This window comes from Pipistrellus hanaki (assembly GCF_964339955.1).
Source record: "Pipistrellus hanaki genome assembly, chromosome: 17".
Lineage (NCBI taxonomy): Eukaryota > Metazoa > Chordata > Mammalia > Chiroptera > Vespertilionidae > Pipistrellus > Pipistrellus hanaki.
In genome coordinates this window covers 21903163-21918995 of record NC_140519.1, presented here as the reverse complement: position 1 = coordinate 21918995, position 15833 = coordinate 21903163, and positions in this window count along the sequence as shown.

The following is a 15833-nucleotide window of genomic DNA, read 5'->3' as shown; positions in this document are numbered from 1 at the left end:
AGAACTGAATTGAATTCCTGGGCAGGGCATGTAGGTAGCCTACCCTCAGGCTGAAGACAAAGGGGTGGAGGACAGTAGATTGGGACAGGAGGGTCACTGGAAGGGAGACACATGATGGGCACTCGCTTTGCCTCCCTTGACATCTTGCCTGCCATGGCACCTGGTCATCGGAAGCCCACATTGCACTTGACCTTTGCTGGGCCCTTAGCATGGCCTCTGGGGCCATGTTCCCTGGGAGTACACCCTTCCCAACCGGGGGCTGCCCGCCTCCTGGATCCCCCCGCCTCCCGCTCTCCCCAGCTCCATGCCAGGGCATGTTCAGAGCAAAACGCTTAAAGGGCAACTTCTGTGGCACTTTCAAAGAGAAAAGCACAGACTGATTCACCATGTCCCAGTTTTTCTCTGTGCGTTCTGTTCCTTTGGGTCGCGCCTTGCTACTCCCTCATCATTCTCTGTTTGGATAGTAAATGAACACACAGAGCTGCACAGCAGAGGAAATAAACCAAAGCAACTGCGACGTTCCTGGCCACCAAAGAGCTTGAAATCTAGCAGCATGAGCGGCATAAATAATGCAGAACAGAATGGGGACGGGGCGATTAGTGCCCTTCCCCAACGAGTCCTTCGTGGAGCAGGTGGGGTTTCAGGAGGCGCCGTGGAAGCAAGATGACACTAATTGGCACATGTTCTAAATGAAAGGAGAACATGAGGGAGAAAATACAAAAATTAAGATTTTTATGATAGGGAAACTAGAGGACAGATAGTTTTCTGGCTTTGGAGAGGATTCTAGGAAACAAACTCAGACACAATACAGGGGCAGTGCAGTGGTGGAAAGCTTTGGTTTTCAGACAAAGACACTTGATCTTCACACAGGTCCCGAGAGAGTGTGTGTGAAAGAGATCGGGGTGTGGGGACCAGGTGGTGCAACCCAGCTAGAAATAGCTGACCCAGAAAGCAGAGCCTGGGCCTAGGAAGTGCATGTAACGGGTGTCAGGGACAACAAAACTATGCTATGGGTAAGACCTGCTTCCACCCTGAGTGGCAAGACTGTGACCTGGGGGACAGGAAGGACATTAGTGGTGATGGAGCAGGCAGGAGAGCTGAGTCACGTGGTGAAGCATTTGTTACTACCTGGGTGGTCTTCACCACTTGAGCACCTAATGCTGTCCTTTCTTAGACCAGTGTCGGGAAGAAGGGGAGGAAACCAACTTGGTAGCCAGCTGCAGTGCCACTAGGGCCTTGCGTGTGATGCAGCCCAGCAGTACAGCTGCTGGCCACAGGGCTGATGGCCAACAGGAGAGGTCCGTGACCAAGGGATGTTGGGTTGAGGGTCACGTGGCAGGCTTCTAGGCTCGAAAGAAAAATAGGACATTGAACGAAGAAAGTCATAGGGTTGCTTTTCTCTGTGACTAAGCACCTCCCCCATTGAATGGCCTGGAAGGGGAGACCACAGAGGGAGGGCCTAGAATAAATAAAACACTCTTAGTTGTTCTTCCAGTGACTTTGGGCTCCAAAGCTTCTTTTATTCTCAAGTAACATTGCAGTGCAATAAGACAAAGCCACCCCAATGGGAAAATCTAATGGGATGTATCAGTTAGCTTTTATCTCCAAATTAGAGGCCTGGTGCATGAATTTGTGCATAGGTGGGGTCCAGCCAGTCCTCCCAGATTGAGGCCAATTGGGCTGGACCGACCCAGGCAGGGGCCTTGGGTGGTTGGTGGCTGGCCCCACCTCCAATGGGGGGGGCGAGATTAGGGGTGGGACTGGTTGGAGGAGGGGTTGCTGGTAGTTGGCTGGCCCCGCCCCCTTGTTGAACTCCAGTTGAACTCCCAGTTGGTTGTATTCTCGGTTGAGGGGACAATTTACATATTAGCATATAGGATATAATTTAACTAAGTTTTCCAAAACTCAAGAGCTTAAAACAACCCTCTCAGTTCTTATTCATCTGAGGGCATGAGCTCCAGCTGGAAATGGTTCTGACCTGGGTTTCTTTCATCTCCTTGGACAGCAGGCGGGCCCTGGCTTGTTCTTCCCGGGATGATGGCAGATGTGCAGGAGAGGAAGCCAGTCACGGAAGCTTTGCTCACATTGTGTCTGCTATCATCTTGTTCCTGGATGGGGTCAGGGCCTGGAGCAGGTCTGCCCTGGGTCTCCTGGTGGTGTGTAGGTTCTTGGCTTCGTGCAGAAACATTTCACAACATGAGTACATGTGATTTTGAGATTATGTTTATTAAAGCTGGGGACAGTGAAACAAAGGAAGGGCTGAAGGTAGAAGAAGCAACAGGAGAGAGAGAGAGGAAAAGGGGGCCTTGGAGACAGGTTCAGGGGGTAGGCCCAGGATGAGCAGCTGCTGCCTGCTGCTCCCCTGGTTACAAGTCTCATGGGGATCCTTAGAGGAAGAGAGCAGAGATACAAGGAATCCTAGGGGAGGTCTCCACAGAGGAGGGTGTTAACAGATTATTCATTAGCTCACCAGGCGTGTCCTTCAATATATTGATTCATCAAAATGTGTGCAAAAAATGGGTCAGGGTTATTTTCAGATTGGTTTTATTTTTAAAGAATGTTATTGAGGAGGAACTGGGACCGAGACTGGTCTGTCCTGAATGGTCTGGGATGTGTAACCATTTGCTCCTACGTGTCCTTGGTGAGGGAAGATAAAACCTTGTGATTTAGTAGCTGGCTGTAAATTGCTCAAGTTGTTTGGCCTTGTTCAATAATTTGTCTTTTTCCCTTATTCCACTTGTCAAGGAATTTCCCCAGCTTCTTACAGTCCTGTCTCAGTGTAATTGCCCAGAGCATATCACATGGCTGAGGTGTGTGTGTGTGTGCTTTTTTGCAGCAGGGAGTACTGCTAAGTTCTAAGACAGAGGCTGGGAACTGAAGCGCAAGAGTAATTGTCCAACACCACACAATTATTCTATTGCTGGGTGACTCTGTGCAACAGAAGGGGCTCCTGTCCCTTCTTCCTGGTATGGGGATCTGGGGACACATTGCAGAGAGGGGAGTGTGAGAAGAGGGCCTGTGGGAGAGGCCTGGGAGAAAACAAAAAGCATGGAACACAGTAGTTGAAAATGTAGATTTTTTTTCTCAGAATTGAACAGTGTTTTATTTCTGTTCTTTTTATATTGAGGCATAATTGACATACAGCATTATATTGGTTTCAGGTGTAGCCGTACAATGCAGTTATTTGATATTTATGTGAGTTGTGAAATGATCACCAAACTCTAGTTAACATCTGTCACCACACATAGCTATGACTTGTTTCTTACGATGAGAACGTTTAATATCTGCTCTGTTAGCAGCTTTCAGATATGCAATATATTAATAGTAAGCATTACTAACTATGGTCATTAGCTGTACATTTTATCCTATGGCTTACTTATTTTATAATTAGAAGTTTGTTCTTTTTGACTCCTCTATTCATTCCCTCCCCACTCAACCCCCTGCCAAAGGCTCTGGCAACCAGTTTATTCTCCATGTCTACAAGCTTTTTAAAATTAAAAAAAATTTTTTTTTTAAAGATTCCACCTATAAGTGAGGTGATATGGTTTTTGTCTTCCACTAACTTATTTCACTTAGCATTATGCTTTCAAGGTTCATCTAGGTTGTCACAAATGGCAATATTTCATTATTTTTTATGGCTGACTAATATTCCATTGTAGATATGTACCACTCTACCTTTATCCACTTACTTATTGGGCACTTGAGCCGTTTCTATGTCTTGGCTGTTGAAAATAATGCTGCAACGAACACAGAAGTGCAGATATCGTTTTGTGAAAATGTGTATTCAAAAAAAATCAGTTGATTGTTTTACTTTCTGATGTTTTGAATACCCTTGATATTTGTTGATTTGTAAGGTTGAAAATAGAGATGCAAATTGTATCAAGCAAAAATAAATCCCCAGAAGTTCTTGGTCTTTTTCTTCTGAGAAGATCTGCGGCTTTCAGTTTTGTACCCTGACCTCAATAGGATTGGGGGGGGGGGGGGTGCGGAGAGTATGATATCCCTCCTTCACTAAAGCTCACTGCTCCCGAGCTCAGAAACCAGAGTGTCTCCATCATTTCCTTCCATTGTTCACATTTTCCAGTCTGAAGTCCTGTGTGTTTTGTTTTATTCTTTACAAAATGCACTGATAAAATAAGGGCCAGGCACCAGAGAGTAGTTTTAAGACTTCTCAGCCCCACAGGCCAGGCGGGAGATTGCCAGGGCTTTGAATCTGATCCCAAAGGGTAGGTGTGCGAGGGCCGCGGGCTCTTGGGGCCGCCCCCAGGTGTCCGCCCTGTCTCGCCATTCCCGAGAGCGGGCTCGCATTGTCAGAGAACGGCCAGGATTCAGAGAGGGGAAAAAGGAAGGTCTGTTTAGTGTAATCGAAATACGAGCCCAGAACTGCAGGTGTCTGCCCAGAGTAACACAAATACCATTTCTCGTAGGCACAGGAAACCTTCCTCAGGCTTGTTTAAAGAATAAAGACCAGACAGACACCCCAGCAGTGATGCTAAATGTAGTCTCAAAGAGAGTGAGTGCTGGTAAACACAGATACCCTCCTCCATCCCTTTTCTTTCTTTCTTTCTTTCTTTCTTTCTTTCTTTCTTTCTTTCTTTCTTTTTCTTTCTCTCTTTCTTTTATTTATTTATTTATTTATTTTTAGTACTGTTTAGAAAAAGAATCTTTATGTAATGAACTGGTTTAATTTGGCACTCAAAATAAAATTTGTTAGAATAAATTCTGATTTCAGTGATGCTTTCGGACTGATGAATCTTAAGAATTTATATATTTTGATTTATTTCAAAAAGGAAGGAAGAGGGAGAGGGAGAGAAACATCAATGATGAATCACTGATTGGCTGCCTCCTGTACACCCCACTTTGGGGATTGAGCCCGCAACCTGGGCATGTGCCCTGACAGGGAATCAAACCGTGATTTCCTGGTTAATAGGTCAATGTTCAATCACTGAGCCACATCAGCTGGGCTGACTTTTTTTTTTTTTTTTTTTTTGTGCTGGTGCATTAATATTGTCTAGATGCAGTAGCCATGGACTTTTTTTGTACAGCTTCTCTCTTCTTCCTCATTCCTGCCCTGGCATTGCCACCTCCCTTACAGCCCACACCCATGCCTCCTGGCTTATGCTCCTGTAGTGTGAATGCCTCCCTGTTGAGGATATTGGTGTCTTGCCACTTTAAGTGTATTTTGTTGCCTTAGGAGACGCTGACCTAGAGCAAAGGAGGATGGGAGAGCTGACTGCTCCCCCACCTCTGGGACAGGGGAAAGGCTCGTCAGAGGAAATGCAGGCTTTTGGAACTCCAGATCGGGGACCTGAGAACAATGCGGCCTCTGGAAACTGGGGGGCGTGAGGGAAGTTATCCTCGGTCACAGGAAGAGCGAGGGAGGCAGTGTGTGCGGAGGGGCCTCTGGCCAGGCTCCCGGGGCAGCTGCAGAGCGGCGGCCACCTGGGAAACAAGAGGGACTTCATTTGGCAAGACCGGGGGAGCCCGGGAGCCCCACTCCCAGTTGTTTGTGTTAAAATGAGAGCAGGAAAACAGAACAACTAATTGAATATGACTTGGCTTTTAAAGTTCAAGGCCCTGAACTAGAAGGTTCTTTAATATGTATATATATATATATATATATATATATATATATATATATATATATATATGTGTGTGTGTGTGTGTGTGTGTGTGTGTGTGTGTATGTGTGTGTGTGTGTGTGTATAATATGTATTATATATAATATATATAATAAATATATATATATCAACACACATATAAATATAAATATATATATATATATAATTATTGATTTTAGAGAGCAAGGGAGGAGAGAGAGAAACCTCATTGATCAGCTGCTTCCTGCATTCCCAATCCTGGGGATCAAGCACGAAACCCAAACTGTGACCTCCTGGTTCATAGGTCGACACTCAACCACTGAGCCACACAGGCCAGGCTAGAAGGTTCTTTTCTTTCCCTTCCCTTTCTCTATCTCTATCTCTATCTCCTCCTCCTCCCCCTCCTCCTCCTCCTCCTCCTCCTCCTCCTCCTCCTCCTCCTCCTCCTCCTCCTTTTTCTCCTCCTCCTCCTCTTCCTCCTCTTCTTCCTCTTCCTTTTTTTCTTTAAGAGAAAGAGCTGGTAGAACCTATTGGTTATCAACATGGCTTCTGGCTTTTACACCAGCTCTGTCACTTCCTAGCCAGGTGCTTTTAAGCAAGGTACTGCTCTCTTTTCTGATTGGCTTGTTTTCCTTAATGTCCTCAACATGCATCCATGCTGAATCATGTGCCAGAATGTCCTTTTTAAAGCTGAGTAACATTGCATTGCATGGCTTAGACCACATTTTGTTTATCCATTCATGTGTCGAAGGACACCTGGGTGGCTTCCTCTCTTAGGCTATTGTGAATTATGCTGCTACGAACATGGTTGTGCATAAACAATTCATATCTTGATAATAACGCTAATTTCTCCAAAATTCAATACAAACCAACTGTTTAATGGTAAGCAGCGGGCAACAAAATTTCAATTTCATAAAGATAACTCATTTACTCATTTGACAAACAGCCACTGTCCTCTGAGTGCCAGTGCCAGGGGCGGTGTGCTGGGCGTCCTGGATGGATCCACAGGAGACCACCGAGCTTCCAGTCACCTGCGAGGCCGATAGTAAACCAGTGAACATAGCAATCAGCATGATTAGTCACAGTGATGAGCGGTGTGAAGGAAAAGAGCAGGATGCATTGAGGGAGCATTGATTGGGTGACCTGGCTCAGGCATCAGGGTCAGGGACAGGTTACTGACAAGGTGACATTTGCTCTGAGGCCTGAGGATGAGGAGAAGCTAGGCCAGGGCAGAATGGGAGGGAAGACACGTCCGGGCAAGGACACAGCACAGACAAGTTCTGAGTAAAACTCCGAAGCTGCTTTTCCAATGCTCCTTTTGTGAATCAGTTCTGTGTTTCTGACTGCTCAGTGTGACTCGAGTTCCTGACATTCCAGCAACTCAGAGCTTTGGCTTATGAATCAAGCGTAAGACGGCCTGCTATAGACATGCTTTGTGATTTTGGGACTGAAACATCTTAGGAGTGAATAGAAGCATGCATATCCTTCTTCTCCAGGCTGCACACAGCACAGCCCTGTTTTAGAACTTAACCCCGCCCCCCCCTGACGGGGGAGGGGCCCATAACAAGGGCGCTAGCTGGTGCTTCCCATATGGGAGGCAGAGATAAGCAGGGGGACACACTCAGAACGCTCTGGAAGAAAAGTTCTGTCTCAATATGAAGCATGACTCATAGGGAGGCCTTCCTGAACAAAAAGTGCTTTGAAAACCTATACATTTCCTGCTTTCCATTTTATACATTTTTTTTTTCTCTTTGGACTCACAGTGAACTCATTCTCAAGTCAGGAGTCTGCATGCTGTGGAGTGGATTGCTAAGGAAGGTGTCCTGGTTTCTAGGTGGCCAACACAAGTAGCAAACCCAAGAGAGAGGGGAAAACTGATCTTTGCAGTCTCGACAAGGCTTCCTTTAGGCAGCTTTGGCAAGTATCTCAAGCCCATGCCAGCCACCTCTGCCCTCTGGTTACTGGGTAGCTTTCCCCTGCGGCTTGTGCACCACAGCCATTTCCTCAGACCCACTTCATGGAGGTGTGAGCGCTTGGCAGGGTCACTTCCCATTACCAAAGGGCCTGCTTCCACTGGCAAAAAATGCCAGTGGAAGCAGGCCCTTTGGTAATGGGAAGTGACCCTGGGCTCTCACAAACACTCGTCTCTCCTAGATGACCCTGAGAGAGGGTTGGTCACCAGAAGTCTAAAAGTGTGAAGCTCTTTCTGTCGTTGCTGTTACCTATGCTGATGTTCACACTCTCTCTCCATAGTGTGTTGTAAATTCTTAGCAGCTAACATATTTGAAAGTAAAAATGACAACTATAATAATGATTCCTATCAAGAGAATATATATAATTGTGGTATCAAGAGAAGATAATCAAGAAAAGGTGAAGAAGAAAGTTCCAGGAGGTCAGGGGCTATATCTTTTCACTCTTGTATCTGCAAAATCCAGCATTTATCACAGGTCATTCATTAGTTGGTAAATCTGGCATCATGAGAACAAGAATGAAGAGAACAGAAAGCTGAAAGCTGAAGTCCCAGTTGAAGCTCATGCTCTATTGCCCAAGGTTCAAATCGGAGCCAGTTCTCAGACACCCACTGATTGAAGGTTAAGTTCCAATAAGAATGGATTCTGCAACTGAGGCAAGTGTATAGAATAGTGATTTTCCAGTTCTTCTCTACAGGAACCTATGGCCATGTACCTGGGTATCATCCCCATCAGAAATAGGTTGTATCCAGCTTGTAAAAGGCTCCTGGTTATAGGTCTGAGTTTGTGTGGATTCCTGGAGACTCAAAGTACCATCATAATTTCTCTGTTATAGGAGGTCTATTTGGGAGTCATGACCCTGGTCCATCTCATGGTGGGTATGATGTGTCCACAGGTGAACTAGTGGTCCCTTCCAAAATTTTTGAATATATATTTGTTAAAAACATACTTAGCTTGGAAGATTACTCATATTGGTCTCTTGACCTATCGAATAAGAGCTATTGTAGTAGGAAAAGCCAAGTGGAATCCCTCTCCCACACCAGAGTAGTAAATCAAAAGCAATACCACAGTCAGTAAAAAAATTAAAAAAACAGCAATATTGCATCCTGGAAAGAAGAAAAGAAATTATTTCAACAATAGACAGTAGTGGCTTTCATCATAATCACCTGTATGATCTTTGCAAAATCAGATGTAGCATGGCATTTGACAATGGACTATTGCAAACAGCACCAGGTAGTGGCTCCAATTATAGCTGCTCTGCCAGATGTGCTAACTTGACTAGAGCAGATCATCACAGCCTCAGGTATGGGGCATACAGCTCTTGATCTGCTCAGTGCATTCTCTTCCAAGAGGAAGGAGGTGGAGAAGCAGTTAGCACTCTGTCATAATGTGGTCTGAAAGGGCCTGTGGTTGGCTGGACATTCTGAAGAAAATTGATCCACTATGACAAGTAGTATGGATGCATTAGGAAGATAAATACTTTAGAGAATGGGAGAGAAACTCTCCAAAGATTCAGGGACCTGCCACGTCAGTGAAGGTTATAGGTGCCCAGTGGTCTGGGGTGTGCCAGGATAGGCCCTCCAAAATGAGGAACAAGGACCTTGTTCTTAATAAGGAACAAAGGAAGGGACAAGTGGGTACATGGCACTCACTACTACTAAGGAAGAAGCACAATAATTATTAGATATTTTAGGGTTTTGAAGGCCATACATTCTGTATCAAGAATGTTTCTCTGACTTAATATGTGACATGGGAGGCTACTAGTTCTGCTTTGGCTCCAGAGCAAGAAAACCCCTTGTAGTAAGAGCAGTCCTGCTGTTTGGACTACCTGCTCCAGCAAGCTCCATGGTCCTAGAGGAATCTGGGTAGAAAGAGATGCTGGGTAGAGGTTCTAGTAAGCCCCAAAAAGAGAATTCCAGCACAGACTTCTAGGGTTCTGGAGCAAGGCCCTGTTATCCTTAGCAGAGTACATCATTTGAAAAATATCAATTGAGATGTTATTGGCCACTGGTACAGACAGACCATATGAACATGGAATAAATATCAACTGAGCACATGCCACACTGCCAGCCATGAGCTGGGTTCTATCAGCTCCACAAAATATAATGAAACAACACACCCAGCAACAATCTGTTGTAGAATAGAAAAGGTACATCCTGGATTGGGCTTGAAAAGGTCCAGAGGGCACAAATGAGCTGATGGCTCAGGCCTCCATGTCACCTGCTATAATGTCTTTCCCTCAGCTCACATCTATTGCCACAAAGGGGGTTTCCTATGACCATCTGATGGAGGAGAAAACCTGAGCTTGACTTGCAGACAGATTGGCTAGATATATTCACACACTGAACATGGATTGATGCTGTACTGCAGCCTCTCGTGACCCTGAAAGACATTGGTGAGAAATCCTTCAGTGGGGAGAGCTTTGCACCAGCACAGCATCTGGTCATTCACTTTGTGTAGAAAGAGAAGTGGCTCAAGGTAAGAATATACATCATACTCTGGGGAAGTGACAGACTGTTTTGTTTTTTAAAAAAAAATATATTTTGTTGATTTTTACAGAGAGGAAGGGAGAGAGCTAGAGAGCTAGAAACGTCAATGAGAGAGAAACATCGACCAGCTGCCTCTTGCACACCCCCTACAGGGGATGTGCCCGCAACCAACGTACATGCCCCTGACCGGAATCGAACCCGGGACCCTTTAGTCCGCAGACCGATGCTCCACCACTGAGCCAAACCGGTTTCGGCCAGACTGTTTTTTTAAGAGATACAAGACCTATGAGAGTGACCATAAATGTGAAGGTTTTTATATCGCATATAAAGACACACTGAGAGCCACTGTGACAGAAGTACTAACCCCCCCCCCCCAAAAAAAAAAAAAAAAAAAAGACTAGATGGCTTGGCCAGTGGTGTATGCCTCTGCCCTTGGCTTCCCCAATGTATGAGCAATGGGCTCATGAATGGAGCAATCATGAAGGCAGAGAGGGAGGCTAAGGCATGGACTTCCTCTCTCCAAGGCTGACTTAGCCACTGATGCCAGACATGCACTTGTGGCAAGTCTATTCCATAGGTTCCCACTCATCCTGAGCAGAACAGGGACTCACGCTCACTGTGATTGGTACATATTCTGGATGTGGATTGGTCTTTTCTGCCCACAACACCTTGACCATTACACAATCCAGTTCACCGACATGGGAATGCACATAACATCATCTTAGATCAAAGACACACTTCATGGCTGAGGGGGTGGGGCAGTGGACTCATGGTCATGGGATCACTGATTCTGCTCTACACCACACCATTCAGAAGTTGCCAACTTGATAGAGGAGTGAAAAAACTTTTAACAAAGCAGCTGAGGGACCAGCTCGGATGTGGCACCTATGCCTCAGTAGACGTCAGATGAATGCTGTTACATGTGCTGTATCCATAAGAGGTAGAAACATGGCTCCAAGGAAGTAGACTTGGCTTTGTTCACCATCATATCCACCCTCATGACTGACATGGGAGATCTGTGTTTTCTTTCCACACAATTTTAGATATCCTGGCTCCCAGAGTGGCTGCTGGGAGCAGAACATTTCCCTCAGCTGCTGGGAATAGCCTTTTCAAGAGAACGTGCTCTGCCTTCCAAGTTGGGGGAGGGGCCCATAACCAATGACGGACTGATAAAGGGTGTAAAAGACAGGAGAGGATCTTTTGCATCCAGGTTGGGGAAGGGGGGCTGAAATAACTCTGCAGTTCTACTTAATGCTCTAGAGCCCCCTCCACATCCCACTGTGGACAAGGCCAAGGTTTGTCTTCACCTGAGACATCAGCCTTGCTCAACCCCTTCCTGTCCCCTCCATGCCCTACCCCTTATACCCCCTCCCTGCCCCCAGTTTTCCCTAGAAGATACTCCCTCCCTCAATAAATCCAGAACAACTAACTCTCTCTGATTGACGCTCTGATCTTCTCCCTTTTTTGGTCTTTCTGGGTTCTCATCATGACGCCCTTTGCATCCAAACTCTTCATTAGATGGAAATGCACATTTTGCCCATTGACTGATATTTACTTATGGCATCTGGGGGCGCTGCACCCTGAGCTTTGCCAGTGTCTCCCATCCTATCCCCCAGTCTGCACGAGCTCTATACGCCAGCATCAGTTCTCTCAAAACAACCCGTTCTCTAGTAAGCAGTGGCTGCTCTCGGCTGCAAAGGGACATTACTCATCACCGCTGCTTGGACTTGGGCACAGTATGCTGGTCCTACAGAGGGCCACGTGAGGCAGGGGGGAAGCATTGGCTCTTGTTGGTCCCATCACATGCGCCCCCAATAGTCCCATACACACAAATGAGACACTCCCTGCACGGCGGGGAGAAGGCCCACCGGGCATGCAAAGCTGTCCTCAGCGTGATTTCATTCGTCTGCGTGTCTGCCTGGAGATGGCCCATTTCAGGGGTTATCTTGAGGGGCTGGGGGAGGGAAGCAGCCTCCACTCCGGTTGACCTTTGCACCACCACTGCTCTCCTCTTGCCCTTGGCGCCGCCTGTGGCCTGCAGCCCGGCAGCTGCCGGGGAGGGAATCAGGAAGGAGCGTCCACCACATCCCTGTGCAGCTATTTCTGTCAACCGAAAAGGCCATTTAAGCAAAACACTTAATTACCTTTCCTCCTCCCTGCAGCTCCTGGGAAAGCAGGAGCCAGTCCGATAATGAGCTCAGAGAGAGGGGGCAGCCCGGCCGGGGCCGAGATTCTCATCAGGCAGGGGAGTGGTGACCTCACCTGATCTCATCACGAAATGGGGAGCAGAGGGAAGAGCAAGAGGGCAGATTAAACCGGCTCCTCTGCAGCGGAGCTTCATTATTTCACCCTTCATGTGGCCGATTCCTAGGACATTAGAGAGCTTCTAATTCCCAGGCAGCCGCTGGGCCAGTCCTCTGAGGTGGGGCCCCTCCACCTTCCCAGTGAGCGTCTTCTCCTTGCAGCCCTTGCCAGTAACTTGAGCCTCAGGCCTCGGGTTTCTGATTGATCAAATGAGGACACAGTGCCTTTAAATTCTGTAACGCTAAACAATTGCTTTGGTGGAGGGAACTGGGGAAGATGGGGCCTCCTCCATGCTGGTGGCCTGGCTGTGCCTGGGGAGACACCATGGTTGAGTCCTCAAGGGTGTGGGCTATGTCAGTGGTGCACACCCTCCTGGGGTTGCCAGAACCGGTAATTGGGGTCCTGAAGGTCAAGTGAAAGGGATAAAGAGCTGAGCTGGAGGGCAAGAGAAGGCGCTGGCCTGCAGGGAGGACCTGAATCTTCAACCAGCCCCGCCCTGGAAAAGGACAGCAGATGGCTGCCTCTGTGGTTGAGCTCCCTGGGTGTCATGGAAACTGCTGCTGAGCCTACTATCTGCAGTGAAAACCCTTAATATGATGTATAGGCCCCTAGCCTTAGCCCCAGGGGCAGGCTTGTGGGCGCTGGTCTGGTCAATCAAAACTGATTGGCTCAGAGAGGAGCACATGGCCCGACTGGGCCAATCAGACTTCTCCTGGGACATTTGCTCCTGGAACCCTCACCAGACTGGCACCTTAACCTGGAATTGTAAGTGTTGGGATGCTAGTCAGGGCCTCTAGCAGACACCCTGCCTCCCGTTAGACTCACTTTCTGGGATGGAGAGAGATACATCTTTGACAACAGTATTGAGCCCCTCTGGATCCTGCTCTGCCCAAAGCCTGCTGCTCCATGGGACTACATTTCATTTTCTAGCCAAGAAACTATTTTAAGGGAGTTGGACTTTTGCATCCAAGGGGATTCCTTTAAAGACCACTGCTCAGCCGTGGGAGAAAGTGTGAGGAAGGGCATGCTGCTAGCTCACTGACCAAGCAAAAAGGGGCTCTGAGCTGTTGGTCTAAGCCAGTGGCAGCCCTCAGCGTGCAGCCCTCTAACTGAAACCTTCCCAAGCAGCCCCTGGGTTCAGGACTATTCTTAGCTGCTTAGAATCGCACGGGGAGGCTGCCTTGGGCAGGAACAAACAGGGTCAACCTCGCTGCCGCCTCCCGTAACTGCTTCTGACGCAGACCTGAAATCTGGGGCAGGTAGGATTGCAACCAGAGACGTTGGGTGAGGGCATCAGGTTCCACCCGTGACCCAAGAGGCGGCATCCTGTGGGGCCGCCAGGGCTTGGTACTGGGAGTTCCCTGGGAGCTTATGATATCCACACGGGTGCTTAGAGGGGGACAGAGTCAGCATCTGCGGAATGCCGATGAAGTAATGGGAGACCAGGGCACGGGAAGCAGTTGCTAAAACAAACTGACTAATTCTCCTGGATGAGGTTTCTCTGGCCCGGAGCTGTCTTAAAGGGCCAGCCACATACAACTTGCAGTGTCTTAAGGAGACCTGGAGCGGAGCATAGAGCCCCTGGTGCTGGATTTCAGTTCTGAAGACCCAACCTGCCACCTAAGAGTGTCTTCACAGTGTGTTGAAAGGGAAAGCAATTTGTTTTTGCACCTCTTTTGGGTCCTGGGCAGATAGGTTGTTCAGCCTTCCTCATCCTTCCCTCCTACCTGGCAGATGCATGAGTCAGCCCTGGGCGTGGCCTTGATCCCACTCTGCATCCCGACAAAGACAAAATTATGCTCCAGTGATAATGCCTGGTCACCTACAGATATCAACCAGCTGAGACTTCAGAGAACCCTGCGACATCTCGGCACCGGAAGTCTTGGAAGAAATCCCTTCCACCTCACATGGTTACGCTGCTGCCTGTCTATTTCAGGATGACGTTTGTTCTTGGCGAAGTTTCGCCTTTCGCACCAATCCTTTCGTCATCTAACTACGGTTGAGCCTTCCTTCCAGTCACATGCTCTGCTCCCATCATGGAACATGAAGGGTACCAGTTCAGGGACCCTTGTTAAATGTAGTGGCACGCCATGGAATTCCCAGCGCATTTAACCGAAGCAGAAGGAAAATTTACTTGTTGCTCAGATAATTATAGACAGTGCACGTTACTAGACTAAACACATCTGTGGAAGGGTGAGTCTGAAGTGTTGAGGGAAAACCTGTATTAAAGACCCTCTGGCACTTTGAACTGTCACATTGCACCCAAACAACCAATTCCAGGTGCACACCAATCTCCTGTGTCCACAGAGCACGTCTGGGGGGACTTCTGGCAGGCAGCGGTTGGCTAGCCTACGTTTTATTTACTTCAGTAAAACTGCACAAAAACCCTATCATTCACCCCTTTTCCCTCATTGACTTTGGCCTTTTCTCACAACTGGTCTAAAAAGACATGCTTTACTTTGTGACTTTACCCTTCGGTGATGTATGTTCTTGGTGCCACAACTGAGTTCTGCTTTCTCAGTCATATGAAGAAAATTTCCTCCAAACTCCTTTCACACTTTCTATAGACAAGACACAAATTCCAAGAGAGAGAAATCCTGGAGGCTCAGAAGTAGCAGCTTCAGACACTACAAGTATATACCTGGCCATGCAGCAGTCTAAGGCTGATCATTCTGGTTGGGTAGCTCTTCTCCGAGATGTGATTCAAGGGCCCGGGACTCCTTCCATATTGTGGCTCCTTCAAGTTCAACATGTGGCTCTCAAGACGTTCCCAGGAGTTGAGCCAGCTGGGAAGGAAGGAGCTCATGGAGGATTGCACGTGGTTTTATGATGCAGACCTGGGATTGGTGCGCATCCATTCTGCTCATTTTCCTCTGACCAGAGCAGGACTCATGCCAGACCATGGCCACCACTCCCTGCAGGGGAGCCTAGGAAATGTGGGTTAGCTGTGCGCCAGTGTTTGGGTAAACATGTTGGCAGTTTCTGCCTTCTGTGGCCATCATCCAGAGGCTTTTGACTTCTCCACTGAATGAACTATCTCCCCAAAAGTATTGGAGAATACTGTTGGGGCAGGCTTTAAGAGACCGAGTGGATGTTGTTATTAAATTAATTTCCTCTATTTGCTACTCAGTTTTGCTTCTCTGTTTTTATCTCATTGGCTTCTATATTGGAGTCAAATATCTTAATATCTTATCTACAATAGCATCTCAAAAAAAAAAAAAAAAAAAAAAAGGAAAGCATCTATAGCAAAATAAGTTGAACTGACTCTGTTTTCTTGTCCAGGATCTGAAAGGCGGAGGCTCCACACTACCAAAATGTTCTGGCGGTCTGAGGCAGGATCAGGCCTGTCTGTCTGTCTCTCCGACATCCATATCATTCATCACCTATTTCCTCACTCTCATAATTCAGGACATTGACCCTTGTGTAGACCTCTCATCCCCACTGGTGAGTCAGCTCTGCCCTCACAGATA